At 42.7% G+C, this 19,529-nt stretch overlaps 1 protein-coding gene across 1 annotated transcript in view; it reads right to left on the bottom strand.

Annotated features, from left to right (window-relative positions):
- LOC123498738 (long-chain-fatty-acid--CoA ligase ACSBG2-like) overlaps positions 1–19,529 on the bottom strand; it is an 82,459-nt gene that overhangs the window by 38,672 nt on the left and 24,258 nt on the right. The gene's annotated exons all lie outside the window — the stretch shown is intronic.

The raw sequence follows: 19,529 nt of genomic DNA, 5'->3' as shown, positions 1-19,529 counted from the left end.
CACCGGTTTGTCCTTCAGGTTGGTCTCCACGTTGCCTCCGCCTACCTGCATACCTGCCTGTCTGCCTAACCTCCTTACCTCACAAGGACATTGAAAAGTAAATACTACGTAAATATAAGGAGTTTGGGATGTCGCTCACACGTCTTCATCCCCAACAGCAGCCGAGGAAAAAGTGTAGTGACGAGGAAGTGTGTCCAGTGAGACGTTACCGATGCGTGGCTGTTGGTGTGATGTTGGATTGGGCTTGTGGTGTTGTGTTGGTGTTAATGATGCTCTTTGATCTCTCTGTAGGATCTGGGACTCTTAACGGTTTATTTAGGTGTTGTGGTGGTGTGTTGGGTTTAGGGTGTTGTGGTGGTGTGTTGGGCTAAGGGTGTCGTGGTGGTGCTGGGCTAAGGGTGTTGTGGTGGTGTGCTGGGCTAAGAGTGTAGCGGTGGTGTACAATTGTAGATAATGATGCTGATCTCTGTAGGATCTGAGACTCTCAAAGGTTTATTTATCTATTTAATTTATTTTCTATTGATCTATCTATATTTTCGCTCTTTGTTGGCGTTAGTCAGTGTTCCTTTTACATTAGATAAAAGTAACGCCTTGTTTTATATATAGTACTCTTATGGGCGGTAAACACAATGGTAGGTTATAGGAATACGTGCTCTATCTCCATCATTTATCAACTCTCAAATTTCAAAAAGTGGTAAATAAGAAAGTAAAGTAAGAGTTTCTGTGAGAATTATCAGTACCTTTCATTAATATTTCGTGTTATAGCCATGCACGAGTAACATGACGTTTAAAAAGACGAATTTAGGCATAGATATGAACGTAAGCATGATTTATACAAGAAGTTGGTACGGATTTACTGACTTCTTGAACAGTGCTAAGTATAATTTTCTTTTTATCAATATTCCGTGTTACAGCCAGACAGAAAAAACACGTAGAATTCTTCACAACTAGGAAAGCTTCTGCTAAACAACGAATAAAGAGGAATTTCCTTATTTAGTGGCGTCCTTGTTTTTGCTTTGTTTTTCCCACCACTAGGAAAGGAAGAGCTAAGTTTTCCTTTAGTGAGAGATGAAGTCATGTTGAAAGCATCTGTTTACCACACACAGCTTAAGCTTCACCTAAACAAACATCGTGACTGCATTCCTCACTTTTTCCGGATCATACAGAAGCAAAGCAAATTCAACTAATCAACTAAACAAAAGCACCATGACTAGATCGCGTATTCTACAGGAGCCTCGACCGCACGGTAGGCATACGTGTTGCGCCTCCAGATGGCGTGACTTCAAGGGCAAGCAGAGGAGCCAGTGGGGGCAGATGCACCTCTTGAACCGATGTCTCCCTCCTTACCAGACAATGACGAAGGCCGGAGTTAAAGGTCACACAGGAAGCACGACCAGGTATAAGGAACACACGGTTTGGTAAGGTATGGTATGGTATGGTATGGTATGGTATGGTATGATAAGAAAACGATATCAATTTCAATACATTTTCCTCTTTCAGCAAACAACACTATTTTTCCCCTCTTAATTTCACCAATGCCAAACTCAATTACAATCTTCCCCCACCGTTCAAAGTAATACGTCAAAAAATGAGGAATAATTAGCTCAACACTATTACGTGGAAACTCAGCAGTGGTGTTATCAGTTTCCGCTTCGAAGCACCACGAGTAAAGAAAGTTCCAAGTAATTGTCTTAAGTGGAATGGCGAGGCGAGGAATTAGGCAACAAAATAGTGAGTGATCTTTAGCCGAGACTCCCAGACATCCACGTTTCGCAAATAACTGAAGCCCAGGTGAGGAAACGAAGGAAGTAATCTGACACTCCCCCCTCTCTCTCTCTCTCTCTCTCTCTCTCTCTCTCTCTCTCTCTCTCTCAAGTGCTTTCCTCCGTTTCCTAATCTAATCCTCAGACACTTGTGACTCTCTCTCTCTCTCTCTCTCTCTCTCTCTCTCTCTCTCTCTCTCTTCCCAGTGCTTTCTCTCCACTTTCCAATCTGTCTATATTTTCATTTGTAGTTTAATGCACAAAAGCCATTAGCCACGCCCCTGCTTCCTCACGCCATGTCTCTCACGCCATGCCCTCCACGAATCCCATCCTGCACGTGCACTCCGCAACTCTCTTTCCTGGTGAACTTCAGTGCTTTTCCTTTCACACACTATACCGGGAACACTTATCATATTTCCTTCTTCCTCTCTCTCTCTCTCTCTCTCTCTCTCTCTCTCTCTCTCTCTCTCTCTCTCTCTCTCTCTCTCTCTCCAATTGTTTATAGCACGGCGTCTCATGTTTGATTATTAGTACGTACGTAAGGGCACAGTAATGGTCGTTATGTGAAGTAGCATTTTGAACAATATTAACAATGAATGCAGGATTAAGACACACACACACACACACACACACACACACACACACACACACACACACACACACACACACACACACGCACACACACACACGAAGAATGTAAATAAAAGCAAGCGTGTTATTCAAGCATTCTTTTAAGATTATTGTTCGTCAAGTCACTACACTGCTGACGTATACAGGTGAAGGAAAATGTATAAATAAAGAAGTAAATGCAAGGTAAAAGTAAAAAGAACTGTGCACTGACTTAATAACCAGAAAATCATGTACAGAGTGAGATTATCGTCTGGCACATTTCAAATCTGGGCTCTTATACAGACATAGAAGTAAGTAAAGGTAAATTAAAAACAACTCTGCACTGACTTAATTAAAAAAAAAAAAAAAAACATGTTGTATAGAGAAAGATTATCGTCTGATACACCTGAAATCTGGGCTCTTATATAAACAAAGAAGAAAATGCAAGGTAAATTAAATACAACTGTACATTGACTAAAAAAGAAAGAAAGAAAGAAAGAAAGAAAGAAAAAAAAAAAAGAGAGAGAGAGAGAGAGAGAGAGAGAGAGAGAGAGAGAGAGAGAGAGAGAGAGAGAGAGAGCCAAGGTCGTGGAAGAAAACGTTTGCTTTCCTGACATTGTTGGCAAGAAACAAGGCCACACACACACACACACACACACACACACACACACACACACACACACACACACACTGGCACTGCATGTAGGCGTGATGGAGGCGTCGGTCTAAATTGCATGAGCCTAAATTAGCTTAGTGTGGCGATCCTTTCCAACAGTCCACCTCAACTTGCTTCCATCTGACACCTCTACTACCGTTGTTACTAATCTCTCCATTGTTGACCGAAATGCTGTTACTGGTGGAATAGCAGTCTCATTATTCCTACTACTTTCATTTACTTTAGATGTGTGCGCCGCCTGGTCAGAGCTCTCGTGTCACAGGGTGCTTTCATTCACGTTATTGTCACGAAACCGAACGGAAAAAGGTGAGGTAGGTTTCCCTTTCCTATTTTAAATTCTCTCCTTTACACGAGTTCATTAATCTCTACTTTAATTAACTTTCACTCACTCTCTCTCTCTCTCTCTCTCTCTCTCTCTCTCTCTCTCTCTCTTGAAAACGTCAATGTGTGTGTGTGTGTGTGTGTGTGTGTGTGTGTGTGTGTGTGTGTGTGTGTGTGTGTGTGTGTGTGTGTGTACATACCAGCACGAGCCCTTGACCAGCATCCTTCACACATTAAAAAAAGAAGGAAAGAAAAAGTTTGGCAGAGACTATAGCGCATCTGCTGAAATTTGTTCGTCATTTGAGATTCTTTGTGGTGGAGTAATAGTTTCAAACACCACTGACTGACACCTCCGTCTTATCGAGGAAAACTGACCTTAAGTGTTTGCTGTACATGTTACTTTTAGCGGAGGAAAGCGAGTCTCCTAAAGGAACATCCCGCAGGTGGACTGGGCTTGTAGAAAGTAGTAGCGAGGCAAGTGTTGGACAGCCGCCCAATGCTTCCGCCTCTACCGCCACACCTGCCATCATGCCGCCCTTGGCCCTCGTCTATCGTTATGTGGGGCGTGCGATTCAAGGCCGCTCGACAGATAAGCCTACGATGACTTCAATTTTACCGGACGCGAAGTTTGATTTACAAGAGGCAACGCAAAAACACAAAAAAAGGCTCGTGGTGTCTTGCTTTGTTTCCTGGCCTCCGGATACGCCCACGCCCTTCCTTGCCTTGCCGTCTCTTTGTTCCCTTATTGCTCAACTCCCACCGTCTAGTTCACTTCAACGTGTTTCTTGTTTTATTCAACGTTTAATATGCAGTTTCCAGTCAGGTAATGTTATAGCGCTTAATATGCAAAATTTTTCATTCAAAGCGTGTGTTGGAACGTATATTATGCAAAGTTTTCAGTCAAAGCGTGTGTTGAACGTTTGATATGCAAAGTTTTCAATCAAAGCGTGTGTTGGAGTGTACAATATGCAAAGTCTTCAGTCAAATCGTGTCCTAGAATGGAGTGCACGTATAGACAGGCACTTGTTATTGGTTGTCTCCGAGTTAATCCTTCAAAAGTGTTCTGAGGGCCGCGCGTGCTATTGTCACGTTTTCTGAGGCATCGACTAGCGGGCTGGATACCGTCAGACCACAAAGCAGTGACCTGATACTATGCTGGGCGACACTACAACTGACTAGCACTCTTCGATCCTAGGCACCTTTAGCTACGCACTTAACCCTCTCTCTCTCTCTCTCTCTCTCTCTCTCTCTCTCTCTCTCTCTCTCTCTCTCTCTCTCTCTGGAACAAGCACTATCGACCAAACCTCTTCTGCGTCTCTCTTGAAGATAAATGCCACGTATTATTTCATCATGTCCAGAAAAAAAAATGAAAGGAATGAATTTTTAATCCAAACTACGTAGAAATGTGTGTGTGTGTGTGTGTGTGTGTGTGTGTGTGTGTGTGTGTGTGTGTGTGTGTGTGTGTGTGTGTGTGTGTGTGTGTGTGTGTTTCCGACAAAGGAAGAACCACACTAATTATGAATTACAAGGAAAATACGACGCCACACATCATATAATGTAGCTCCTACACCCCTCTTCTCCCTCTCCCTCTCCCTCCTCTCTCTCTCTCTCTCTCTAGTTCAATAAGTTTCTAGGAAGAGATTGTACATATTTCCACTAACTCTTCCCCAAATATCAAATATACAACCTCAATCCTTAACGTAACACTCTCAAAAGACCCAGTACAACATTTTTTAACCATTCATATCCCTAACCTGATAACATCATCGCTCCAGATAAATGAAAGATGAAAGAACTATCTATCCTTATGAAGTCAAAACGTACCATCTCACTCAGCCGCGCCCCTGACCAGCTGACTCACCTAAATAATCCTGCGAGGCACCTGCACTCTCACACAACCCCGCCCAGCCCAGCCCAGCCCAGCACGCCCTGCCACATCACCCGCCACTAGTCTTTACTCAACCCAGCCACGGCATCCGAGCAATTCAAGGCACCCAGGAAGCAATTCAGCAATTCTTGACGCCTCTGTGTTGATCATTTCAGGTGCAAATAACTCGCATAACTCTTCAGTAGCAGGACGCGTTTTCATGTCCACTCTGGTTACTATTTTGGCGATTTTATACAGCTTCAGAAACATATGTTGGGATTAGAATAGTAAAGACTCTGGTCATTAATATTTTGACCTCCATAGACTCGTTGTAATGCAAATAAAATCGTCTATTCATGCTTAAAAATCAAAGTAAAAAATGCGTTTCAGTATTGAAGGGATTAGTGAAGGAAATGAAGCACTCCTTGGTCTTCTAATATGAGAAAACTAAACCTAACTTGATTCTCCTTGTTGATGACCTACTTCGCTGCTTCTACATAATCATTGCACTTCGTTAATCTCTTGCAATATTAACTGGTGTCATACGAGTAATGAGAAGCCACGATGAGTATTGGTAATGAAGTTTTATGTTCAGATTCAAGACTTACTTAACATTCTGAACTAGTCTAAAAAATATATTACATGCTTTTCTTTTCTTTTCTTTTTTTTTTTTTTTTTGCTTTTTTTTTGCGTCAATATCCTCCAACATTTCACAAACTCGTGCGCTTAAAGTTCCGCAAACATGCAAATATTCAACCCCGAGGCATTTACTTCATCTTTCCTTTATACAACTTCCCTTGACTGAATGCAACATGTGAATATATATATAAAAAAAAAAGTTACCATCAAAAGAAAAAAAAAAAATGTTAGTCAGCGAAATCTAAGCGGTAAACGATCGCGGCTTTCAGAACGTGGTGGTGGTGGTGGTGGTGGTGGTGGTGGTGGAGGTTGAGTAATGCCTGATCTAAAGGGAGTATCTGAAGCAGCCAGCCAGCACCCTCCCTTCGCTCCCTCTCCTGCCCCGCTAAGACAAGGCCAGCGGTCAGTCCGGCTCGCGATCCCTCCCGGCTCCCTCCCTAGTCCTCCTGCAGTCGCCTCAACCCACATTCTAACCCTCACGCCCCAATACTTACCTCCACTGTCCACTCCTCAGCTTGCTCTCATAACCCAACCTCCACCTCTCTCTCTCTCTCTCTCTCTCTCTCTCTCTCTCTCTCTCTCTCTCTCTACACACCCAATGCACATTATATCACAAACATACCTCTTTCTTCCTCCTTAATCACTTAGAATTACGTTTTCAGTCTAACCATCACAATTAATACGCTTATTCTCATTTCACCTTGACCTTCTCAGCACCTATTAATGCTTCCACACAATACATCATTAAGTAAACACCTCAATCAACACCTTATTTCACTTCCACCATCTCGTTTCATCGTAATTTTCAGCTCAATCTGTCTCAATTTTCAGTTCACTCACTCAGTTGGCTCTATCTCAATCTCCACCTCATTCTACTTCTGGGTAGCCAAAAGGCCTTCTCTGCAGCCCCACTTCACCTCCCAGACCCACCGGACGCCCTTGACACCACTAACACTGCCTTACCTATCCCCATCCCCCCCGTCCCACACTCCCCTCCTATCCCTTCCCGTTACCTATTTCTCTCTCTCCTACTCCTCCTCCTCCTCTTCTTACCTTGCCTCCACTCGCCTGCACTAACAATCCCTTCTCCTAAGTAAATTTCTCTCTCTCTCTCTCTCTCTCTCTCTGACCCACACAACACAGCTGCACATGCCACCTCGATTTCTCTAATGTCACTACCACAGAACAAAACATTATAGATTTGCAAACATACCAAACATTCCATGCATACGCGCTACACACACACACACACACACACACACACACACACACACACACACACACACACACATTGCACGCTTACAGTTACAATCAGTGTTTTGTTTTGTTTTCTTTACTTTTTTGTATAACAGCAGTGAGAACAACAACAACAGCAACACGAACAACAACATGTCAAGAGTACAACAGAAATCGGCACGTTCAGGTATTATTATTTTGTAAACAGTTAACCTTTACTCTCCTGATTGATTTGCTTACTTGTGTGTGTGTGTGTGTGTGTGTGTGTGTGTGTGTGTGTGTGTGTGTGTGTGTGTGTGTGTGTGTGTGTGTGTGTGTGTGTGTGTGTGTGTGTGTGTGTGTGTGTGTGTGTGTGTGTGTGTGTGTGTGTGATTTACAGTAACTAATAGGTAAGCAACAAGTACGGTCCTCAAACCCACAAACATGTAGATTTCAAGGCAAACAACTAACCAAGTATACATACAAACCTTGGATTAATCAAACATAAAAAAAAAAAAATCTGCAGGTTGTTCTATCCCACCGCTGCTACCAATATCACCTTATGCTGTCAACACGGCGTCCAACCCAAACCTCACCATTTGTCGTGAACACCACCAGTACACAAGCCTGGCATCTTCACCACGACCCACTGTGCCCAGCAACAATGTCATGCTGGTAACGAAGTCGGTGCAGATCTAGGTAAGAAGACTCGAAAAGTAGGTATCCCGCAAGAAACCCACGCTCATCCGCATAAGGAGACTCCACCCTTCCCCCGCATCCATCCATCCATCTCTCTCTCTCTCTCTCTCTCTCTCTCTCTCTCTCTCTCTCTCTCTCTCTCTCTCTCTCAGCTGACCCTATATATATATATATGTATATATATATATATATATATATATATATATATATATATATATATATATATATATATATATATATATATATATATATATATATATATATATATATTAAAAAACGCGTAGGTACAAGATATGACGACATAGTGATGGCGAAAAAAATAAATAATAAATTCAAAAGACGCTACATCCCCATGTAGGAATGTTTGTCCCAGCTAAGGCAAGTTTCACAAGGTTCACTAATGCTCTCCTTCTCTTTTTTCCGAGTAACTTAATGCAGCAGTCAACCTTGCACCGTAATATCCTCTCTACTTAAAACAGTTAATTGCTATCACTAAATAGCACTTGCATCACTACACGAGCCTGACAAGTCTTTCTAGGCCGATTATTAGCATCACGGTACCCGCCACTACATGTAGAGCCGCTGACCTACTCTGTGCACACGTTTATATTACCACTTACGTAAATATTCATGGGTAAATGTGAAGAGCCTGTTACATCTTCTTGTCTGGCATGGCTATTTCTGGCTCTCTTATACAAGATCGTTCGTGTTCATGATCTACAAGCTATACAATAAAACGGTGCTGGTGTGTGGACTAGAATAAGGTGATAAGGGGTACGTACAGTTAAGGTGACAAGTGATAGTTTGGTTATGTTAAGAGGATAGAGGAGAGGGAGCTGTGGAAGACAGACAATGGACATGGAAGTGGACAGCAGGAGGAAGAGAGGAAGACCCAAGACGAGATGGAAGGACTATATTGTAGCGAACGGCCGGGAGACGAACTTGGACTTCGGAATGGTGGAGGACAGGTTCAGATGGAGGAGACTCATCAAAAACAGTGACCCCGCATAGGAACGGGATAATAAGGTTGCAGAAGAGATGTGTAGACTACATTTCAATCAATTGTATCTTTCCTTGCTTTGCACTTCATCCTAGACTTATGGATAACTACTTAACCCATTCACTCCTGCTTCATAATATCGTTCCTTAATCACAAACCACTATGAAACATTTAATTTCTATTCAACAACTGTCTGTGAATGTCTTACTGCTAGTTATTCATTGGAAAATCTTTGCTTTTAAACTCCTTTTCCTTTGTAACAATCTTGCTGTGCTTTTAGTGTCGTGGCTTCTTGCATATCGTAGTGTAAGGTTAAATCTGAGTAAGATTAGACGACTGAAGAGCACAAATAAAACTACAAGCACGAAAAAACTTTCAACTTAATGCATTCTTTGTCCTTCAGAATTAAACTTGCTCCGGGTTATTTTAAAACTGAGAAGCCACATCATTCAAAGGAGCTGTCCAATCACATCACTTAACAAAGCGTACTTACTCATGGCTGTGCGTGTTTATAGACTGTAAGGCATAAAAAGCAAGTTGTTCCCACAGATTGACAACCTCCTTTATAAACTTGACAGTTTTCATGATTCGACACCCGAGAGAGAGAGAGAGAGAGAGAGAGAGAGAGAGAGAGAGAGAGAGAGAGAGAGAGAGAGAGAGAGAAGGATGCTGATACGACAAACTTCAACGCGAGAAGGAAGGGAAAGTAAAGGAGGAAAGAAGAGTGATGGACGCTCATGGTGAAGGTATTGAAGGCAAGAACAAATATCTGCTTCCTGTCCTCAAACTGGGTGGGCGTACCCGCTTTCACGGGGGCGGATTCAGGGTCGATCAACACCGCTTAAAGTGGGGCGGAGAAGCGGTAGGAGAGGAGAGGAGAGAAGAGAGAAGGCACGGGTGGAGTGGAGTGTCACGCGGGAAACTGGACCATATCACTGAATGATTTCATATCAAGCACTTAAATAATGACCTGAATTAGCATCCACCCTCCGTGAATCCTACGTACCATACACACACACACACACACACACACACACACACACGATCTTTCACTACTCGAAGCCACAGGAGACGTCTAAAAATGTGAAGGTCAGCTACTGTAGATCGGGTAGCTGCACCTTTAAAAAAAAAAAAAAAAACATCACGAGACCACCACTATTACCTCTTCCTCCACCTCCTGAACTGTGAATCAGGTGAGCACGAACACACCGCAATGAACCTCAAATACCTCATAGATGCTGCCAGAATAAACACAGCCGTCTCAAGCAGCAGCAGCAGCAGCATGTTTAGGGAGGCGAGAAAAGGATCAAGTGGATAAATAGGAGAGAGAGAGAGAGAGAGAGAGAGAGAGAGAGAGAGAGAGAGAGAGAGAGAGAGAGAGAGAGAGAGAGAGAGAGAGAGAGAGAGAGAGAGAATGGAAAAAGGAGAAAAACAAGACGTATAAATAAATAAACATGTAAATAAATTAGGGAAAATAAATAATTAATCCATACAGGTTTCCCTTCAAGGTGATAGATAAAATATCGACCCTGTCACTTCAAGATTCAAGTTAAATGAGGCCCACACACACACACACACACACACACACACACACACACACACACACACACACACACACACACACACACCAAACACGGTAGAAAACACTCAAGCTTAAAGTGTCCAGGGCCTGCACCACCACCAGCCAGATGCACCTGGGCACCGTGTAAATTTAAAAGAACCTTGAGACAGGAGACCACCGCCCCTTGCCTTCTCAAAAAATGGAGCTATGATGCAAAGATAGAAGTTTAGGACAACCCCAAATATACACGCATCGCTGCTCTACCTAATTTACGTCAGTCTAAAACCAAGCACGGCCGTAAGAAGTGACCTCGCCGCTTGCCAAACCGCTGTGAACTTGGCAGACGTGTTGCCCACTACTACCACCACCACCGCCACTACTACCCTGCAGACGCCAACCAACCACCACGAGGCCACCACAAGACACCCCCAGCCAAGGACGAATAGCCAAACTTGTGTCCAGCCAAGCCTCTGTGTGTGTGTGTGTGTGTGTGTGTGTGTGTGTGTGTGTGTGTGTGTGTGTGTGTGTGTGTGTGTGTGTGTGTGTGTGTTTTAGTTGGATATTCTATGGAGCTAACATGACACCCTCTCTCCCGCCCCAGTCACGGGATACAAGCTATGAGAGAGAGAGAGAGAGAGAGAGAGAGAGAGAGAGAGAGAGAGAGAGAGAGAGAGAGAGAGAGAGAGAGAGAGAGACCATTTGTGGATATTTTAGTTGAAAAAAAAATAAATAAATCTAGTACACTCAAACCACATCAAACTTTCTCCACCCTTAGCACGTCCACTCAATTAACACGACCGAGTAAAAGGTTCCTGGTGGCCGCGGGAGTCCTTACACGGCCGCAGATACAACCACAACGACACTTCAAGATATTAAAACGACTTCCCACACTACAGGGACTTAAAATGGACTCGCACTATTGGATTCAGAACTCTTTTATTCGCTATCCAGACCAAACACTGAATTACCAACTCAAACCTTGCTAGGAAACTGAAATAATAATCCATTTATCCAGGAAAACCTTAATACGGGCCGAGTTTACTAATGGATTCACCACACACACACACACACACACACACACACACACACACACACACACACACACACACAATCTTCTCTCGACACTGAAGTATTCTTTATCAAATACTTGTCTTGTAAATGATGAGAAACGATAAGTGAGTGGAGGAGGAGGAGGAGGACGAGGAGGAGCAGGAAGAGGAGACACTACAGGGACTAAGATCACCTGTAGCAAGTCATTAGGGAACGAAACGCCTCTCATAATGAATCTACAATATGAATGTATTAATTACAATGAATATTTTCAATTAGTTAGTCCATTGCTGTTCACTCTATATGCTTAACTTTATAATCTGTGTAGTATTTATTTACCTATTTTTTTTTCTCGTTTGATTTCATTGTACTACTTTTAAAAGGCATTTCTAAGTGAACTGAAATTACATCAGCTATTAACGAGTCTACCTAACGAAGCAATCTCGATGAAGAATAAAGCAAAACTAACCAATATTCTCAGACACCTGTCAGAAAACGGTGAACTGAAATTGGAACAGCTACTAACGCGTCTGTCTAACGAATTAGTATCGATGAAACATAACGCAAAACTAACCGATATTTTACATGCTACCTGTATAAAAAGAGTTACTACATCTGAACAGCGGCCAAGACACATGATACTGGCACGCAATCCAAGAGACCATAAGAAACAAGCAGGATAAAAAGAAACATTGATCCCGGTACATTTTAAAGCGAGTTCAAGACAAGAGCGATCGATTCCACGGCATTTCAAAGCAGAGGAGGACGTGGAGAGTCTGTTTAGTTTAGTGTCATTTGTTTATCAAAAGGCTCTGTGTGATTGGGCGTCCGGAAACTCTTGAAAGAAGGGGAAGACCCGCTCAGCTTGACCCGTCTCTCTCTCTCTCTCTCTCTCTCTAAAGTCTGACACATTCAGTCAACCTTATTAGCTCAAATTTATTCTCTTTTTATTATTCATATACGAAGCATCGGTTGTGAGGAGAGAGAGAGAGAGAGAGAGAGAGAGAGAGAGAGAGAGAGAGAGAGAGAGAGAGACCTAAATGTGCACTCAGTAGTAGATTAATATAAGAACTACTTTCGAAACCCGAAGAAAACTGAAACCTGTACTTGAACGAACACACACACACACACACACACACACACACACACACATTCCTGGACGCGCTTCCAGTCTCACCAGTCTGACCTTCACATAACAAACGTTGGTAACCTCGCGATCACTCAAGCGAGAATACAAATTTCCATCAACGGGACGATTATTACATCTTCACCCGTCCTGTTTACTTGTGGACTCAAACTTAATACTCAGACGACTGAATCACGCCACGCACAACAAGACAATACAATTCTCTAGTTCTTAAAGCCCCAACAGAGAGAGAGAGAGAGAGAGAGAGAGAGAGAGAGAGAGAGAGAGAGAGAGAGAGAGAGAGAGATTGTCTGTCGGTAGTAGTAGGGGGAGGATTAAACCGGAGGAAGAGGAGAGAAGAGGGTTGGCTGGCAGAGGATGAGTAAAGAGGAAAGAGCATATAGACAAGTGGAGGAGGCATGAGAGGATGAAGGAGAGGGAGAGAGGAGGGAAAAGTGAGGAACGAAAGATGGGGGAATAAAAGCTGGAGACTGAGAAGTATGAGGGAATAGAAGATGAAAGAGGAAATAGCTATATAGATGAGGGAATAGAAGATGAAAGAGGAAATAGCTATATAGATAAGAGGATATAGATATAGATATAGATAAGAGGAAGACAGACTAAGCCATGGAGAATGAGGAAAAGGGTGAGAGAGGAAGAGGAGGGGATGGAGGACGAGGAGGAGGAAAGTGCAGGGGGTGAGGGGAACTGGAAGGATGAGGGTGGGATGGGTATGAGGGCGGGTCACAGACTGGCTCCGCCGCAGGCTACCGTACCACCTCGATAGGAATTTCCTCGCGTTGGTCCTTGCCTCGCCTTAACGGACTGAGCAGGAATGTACACAAACAAGCATTCGTGATACGCTACTGTGCTATCAACACCTGAGGAGCAACCAGGACAGGTGACATCCCTTGAGTTAGACCCGCAGTGCACTAACGATGAACTAATGTTGATTCCACATGCACGAGAAACAACAATGAATGTGGATGTAAACATATACACGAATTCAACTGATATACATATCCTATTCCGATAAACAATGCCTACCTCCGCTGTGAGGCAAGCTACACTGAGTTTCATCACTGGCTCGATGCCCACGTCATCTCACAACCAGCCGGCACATGGCTGGCTCACTTTGACAGCTGCACACACTCGCACCTCTCACATTTCCATCTGTCACAGACGTCAACACTGTCTTGTCTTACCTTGTACTGCTCAAGGGAACTGAAGGACACTGAAGGTATTCCAGTCACGCGGGTTTCTCAAGGAACAGGTTGGTTTTCAGTCAAGATACTAGCACAGCGTCCCTGACCGTCTGCCACCGTCGACAGGCAGCACCACACAGACTACGCTAGCGTCCCGCTCTCAACATGATTCGTTTAAACTTCCCGGCGACGTTTGCACACAGATGCCAACTATGATTTCCCACGACCAATACGTAGAACCTCGCTATGGTTGTCACCTTCCTTCTCAAATACCTCCCTCACTGCACATTTTAATATATAACATAACAACCTATTCACCTTTTAGTGAAAAAAAAAAATAATTCGTAAGTATGAAACTAACAATATATCGGAAAATATCCGCCGGATGTGTCGACCCGCTTCTCGTTCTGATTGGCTGAGAGGAATGGTGTGACTCGTGGCTCCTCCCCCCCTTTAGATGAGACCGCTCCTTTCCACCCACAGATGGAAGGACGAAATTCCTGTGCCACTATTATGACCCAGTAGACTCTACGCACTGGAAGCCGCCTGACCGGTCAGCTCACTGCTCGTACGATGCGCTATAGGTGAGTCAAGGCCCGTGTGGCAGAAATAATCAATGTGGGAGTAGGACACGCGGCGCTGAGAGGAAAGTCATTGAGTAAATCTACGTCAGAGTTGAGGAAAAATTTGACCTGTACTCTACGTCGTCACACACACACACACATGACTTCTTACTACACGTCAGCACAATAAACACGGAAGAAAAAGTAAAAGTGAAAAAATCTTACCACGTCAAGACACCACGTCAAGACATTACAGTGGATGAAAACTAAGTCGGAAAAGAATGGCACGAAAATACAAAACCACAGGTATCTTTTACGAGCAAGTCAAAACAACACTCGTCTCTTGTTGAAGATGAAGGCACGAAGAGATACAAGGCAAGGGTTAGAAAGATGCTGGTGCGAATGATGCAAGATTAGTGCATAAGTGCCTCATACGCACAGACACACACTCACCTCTCCACCTCCCTTGCAAAACACCGCCCCGTGAATCAGACACACGAGATCCTGGCGCGCGTAGGAAAGGATGACTCACAGCATAGGAAACGCGTCACATCGCCTGATCCTTTCAATATTTGGCGTAACACTCACGGAAGTTTTAACAGGAATTTCTCTCTCTCTCTCTCTCTCTCTCTCTCTCTCTCTCTCTCTCTCTCTCTCTCTCTCTCTCTCTCTCTCTCTCTCTCTCTCTCTCTCTCTCTCTCTCTCTCTCTCTCTCTTGTTTATGGTGCTTTCTCCTGCCCCTAAATTATGTGGAGTGAAAGCACAGACAACAACAACAACAAAGAGAGAGAGAGAGAGAGAGAGAGAGAGAGAGAGAGAGAGAGACAGAGAGAGAGAGAGATCGCATCACACTCCCATTATCATCTCGCTTGACACAGGATAGCATTTCAAGTACACACTGCCATTCTGTCACCATCACCAGCACCAGCACCACCACCACCACCACCAATGCCACTGTCACTCGCCATACTCATATTAATAATTGAAGCCAGAAGCAACAAGAAGGAATAAACTAAAACTACTACAACTCTGCTATATATAAGAGTTAGTAGTAGTAGTAGTAGTAGTAGTAGTAGTAGTAGTAGTAGTAGTAGTAGTAGTAGTAGTAGTAGTAGCAGTTGTTGTCGTTCAGATACCTAACTAAATCAAAATAGTAAGAAAAGAGGAACTATCATTCTTTTGCAATGTAAGGACCCAATACAGTACTCCTTTACACTCCCATCACGTCCCTCGGCCTTGAAGAGCTCCAGTGTCAGCAGAACACACACACACACAAACCTGCGGACATGCTAGTGAAGAAATGAGTACTGTCGCCCCAAGAACATTGCATCTTCTGGATACTTTCTTGTTTTGGTTTTACTTTTTCAGTTTATAGACGTGTATTAAATTGTGATTTTTTTTATGTGTGTAACTGTGATATGCAAGTATTGTTTCGTTTTATTCTCTCTCTCTCTCTCTCTCTCTCTCTCTCTCTCTCTCTCTCTCTCTGATAGTATGATAGTATATATATATATATATATATATATATATATATATATATATATATATATATATATATATATATATATATACTGATCATCATTTATTATATTTCTATGTAGGAGAGACAGAAGATAAGAAAAATACAAAATAAGTAAATAAACAAATAAATACATAAATAAATAAATAAAGGCACAAAAGGTACCACCATAATCATCATCACCACCACCACCACCACCACCACCACCACCACCATCACCATCATCATCATCATCATCATCATCGGCATCGTTACTATTACCATCACCATCACTATTAATACTATCAAACGCGAAAAAAACACTACCACAAGATACGACCATAAACTTCTATAACATTTCAGCCATTATGCAAACCACCCTAGACTACTTCACCTCCCCCCTCCCCTCACTCATCCACCCTCCTCCCTCCCTCCACCCTCCCCCTACTCAGTAACAGCATCTTTACGTAAATCAGTAAGACAATCAAGGCATTTAACAACTTCAGATAATTGCGACTTTATGACAGTGATAAACAAAAGTACACACACACACACACACACACACACACACTCTCTCTCTCTCTCTCTCTCTGTAATGAGTTATAGAGGAAACTGGGGAAATAAATAGCTTCGGTTTTATAACAGAAACAGATGTGAGGTTATGTGGAAGAAATGCAGGTCAGAAAGAAAGAAAGAAAGACGGAAGGAAGAATAAAGAAAGAAATTAAGAAAAAAATTAAATAGAAATTAAGAAAAATTAAGAGAAAGAAAGAAAGAAGGAAAGTAAGAAGGAAGGATGGAAGAAAGAAAAAGAAGGAAAAGAAGAAAGTAGGTAGGAAGGAAGGAAGGAAGGAAGGAAGGAAGGAAGGAAGGAAGGAAGGAAAGAAAGGACGGAATAATAACTAGATAAAGATGTGAGTCGCTCCCTGCGTCTACAGCAGTGGTTCTTAACCTTTTTCAGTTCCCGCACCCCTTGATATCTCAGAAAGATTTCTCGTACCCCCTCCAATATGAATACTATACAAACATGAAAAAAATAGTGATAGTGTTTACAGCACTAACTTAAAAAAATTAGACAATTACAGTAAGAGAAAAATTAAGAAAATATATGTTTTGCTTTTTCATGGTAAATATACGATACCATTGCACAGGCTACCATGTCTCGTACCCCTGAGTTTAAGGTTTCGTACCCCTTGGGGGTACAGGTACCCCAGGTTAAGAACCACTGGTCTACAGGAAAGACAAGAGGGTGAGCAGAAGACTCGTCACTGCTACAGGAAGTCCTATTATGTCTGTAAGGGAAACTATAGAAGGAAAAAAACTTTGTAACTGACGCAAATGACTTCTTTGGATAAATTCTATAAACAAAGAATGAAACACAAATATCAAGAGAGAACATAATCAAATAAGGCGAATGAATGAATAAATAAATACGAAGATGATAAAAGAAAGACTGTGAGTTAGTAAATACAAATAAAGAGAAAGAAAAAGAAAAGTAAAAGACAAAACTATAACTCCTTTTTCTTTTCTTACTTTTCTTTTCCTTTCTTTTGTTTGATGGAAAAACAGCGCATCTAAACAAAAAGACAGTGCAAGGAGAGACAGAACATGGTAAACAGTATTTCAATGGGTAACTGGATACATAAGGAGCCACACGAACAGATGGACAGATGGAAATGGACCGGAACATGCAAATAAGAATGATTTAGTAGTTAGTTAACCAATTATTTATTATAGAGTGTGTTTTATTGCTTCTAGAAGAAAAAATATTAAGTGGTACGAGAGAGAGAGAGAGAGAGAGAGAGAGAGAGAGAGAGAGAGAGAGAGAGAGAGACCGAAATCCACATTCCAGAGAGAAAAACACGCCCCGATAATGAAGCTGAATCACACACACACACACACACACACACACACACACACACACACACACACACACACACACACTCAATCTTCTCTCGACACTGAAGTATATTTTATCAAATACTTGTCTTGTAAATGATGAGAAACGATAAGGAATTGGATAAGACATGTGGAGGAGGAGGAGGAGGAGGAAAGAGGAAGATGGAGGCGGAACTTAAGTGGATAGTAACAAGATAACAAGGCGGCGAATCTTTAGTAATGCCGTGATCAGATTTTTTGGCAAGTTATCGGCGGTAGAAATTGAGAGAGGATTGTATCTTGTGTGTTATATGTTATGTGTGTCCCTCTTATCGCTCGGTTTGGTGGTGGTGGTGGTGGTGGTGGTGGTGGTGGTGGTGGTGGTGGTGGTGGTGGTGGTGGTGGTGGTGGTGGTGGTGGTGGTGGTGGTGGTAGTAGTAGTAGTAGTAGTAGTAGTAGTAGTAGTAGTAGTAGTAGTAGTAGTAGTACTTAATACTACTACTACTACTACTACTACTACTACTACTACTACTACTACGACTACTATTACTGCTGCTGCTGCTAATACTTCACCAAAATTAGCGCGATACTATACATACACCACACCTGTCGAGAGAAACCAGATATAGCGACCGCCTCTCTCTCTCTCTCTCTCTCTCTCTCTCTCTCTCTCTCCCAAAGAAGATACAAGTACACAAAAACACAAAATGAGAGAGACAGACAAAACGAACAAAACAGACAGGCAGGCAAAGAAAAACGAGACAAAACCGATGAAATACAGAAACAGAGAGAAAAAAAAAAAACAAGAGAAAAAGATGAGAAAAGTAACTACAAGAAATAAATAAATTAATCGACAAAACACGAGGACACCAATACATGCAAACAAAAAAAAAAAAAAGAGATAGAGGGAAAAAAGAATACAGAAATACAGAAAGAGGAACGAAATTACAAGAAATAAGTAAATAAATAAGTATAACACGGGGACACCAATACGTAATCCTCATGACCACATTCAGAGCATCATCGTGACATGGATAAACTTAAGAGCCAAATTTGTGACTCATTTCAAAAACTTGTTAGTGTGTGATGAGAAGGAGGAACGAGGAGCTTGTATGCGGGGAAGGAGCAATATTATTTTTACGTAAGAAGGGGAAAACTGTCTAAGAGCACCATAAACAAAACAAAAGGCCTACTTAGTTGCCAGTCCCCTTGCATGTCTGAGAGAGTTAGTCAATAAAAAAGGGATAAATGTCTTGAAACTTCTCTCTTAAATGAAGTCAAGTGATAGCGGGGAACTGCAGAATCTGCAGAGAGAGAGAGAGAGAGAGAGAGAGAGAGAGAGAGAGAGAGAGAGAGAGAGAGAGAGAGAGAGAGAGAGAGAGAGAGAGAGAGAGAGAGAGAGAGAGAGAGAGAGAGAGAGAGAGAGAGAGAGAGAGAGAGAGAGAGAGAGAGAGAGAGAGAGAGAGAGAGACACAGAGACACAGACAGACAGACAGACAGACAGAGAGACAGAGAGACACAGAGAGAGCAGAGAGACAGAGACACAGACAGAGACAAGAGAAGGAAAAAGAGCAGAAACGACGCCATGAGCAAGCTAGGCCGCAACGATGATTGGGTGGCAGCAGGTGGCGTGACATGAGCGTGACTGGACGGCCGGGGATCTTTCAGGAACTCAGCGTGACTTGTGGCAGAGGACGAGTCTTGAGCGTTAAGCAGAAACCAAACCCTCCCGTGATCGTGTGTAAGTAAGGCGGTCTTGAAGGCTTATTAGTCATGGAGTTGGTTATGAGAGGGATGGGAGGTGAGGGGGATGGGAAGTAAGGGGAGGGGACGGAAAGAGAGGGGAAGGGATGGGAGGG

Source organism: Portunus trituberculatus, chromosome 48, assembly GCF_017591435.1.
Source record: "Portunus trituberculatus isolate SZX2019 chromosome 48, ASM1759143v1, whole genome shotgun sequence".
NCBI classification, from domain to species: domain Eukaryota; kingdom Metazoa; phylum Arthropoda; class Malacostraca; order Decapoda; family Portunidae; genus Portunus; species Portunus trituberculatus.
Note: the sequence above shows the minus strand (reverse complement) of the source record. Positions and strands in the feature narration are given on the sequence as shown.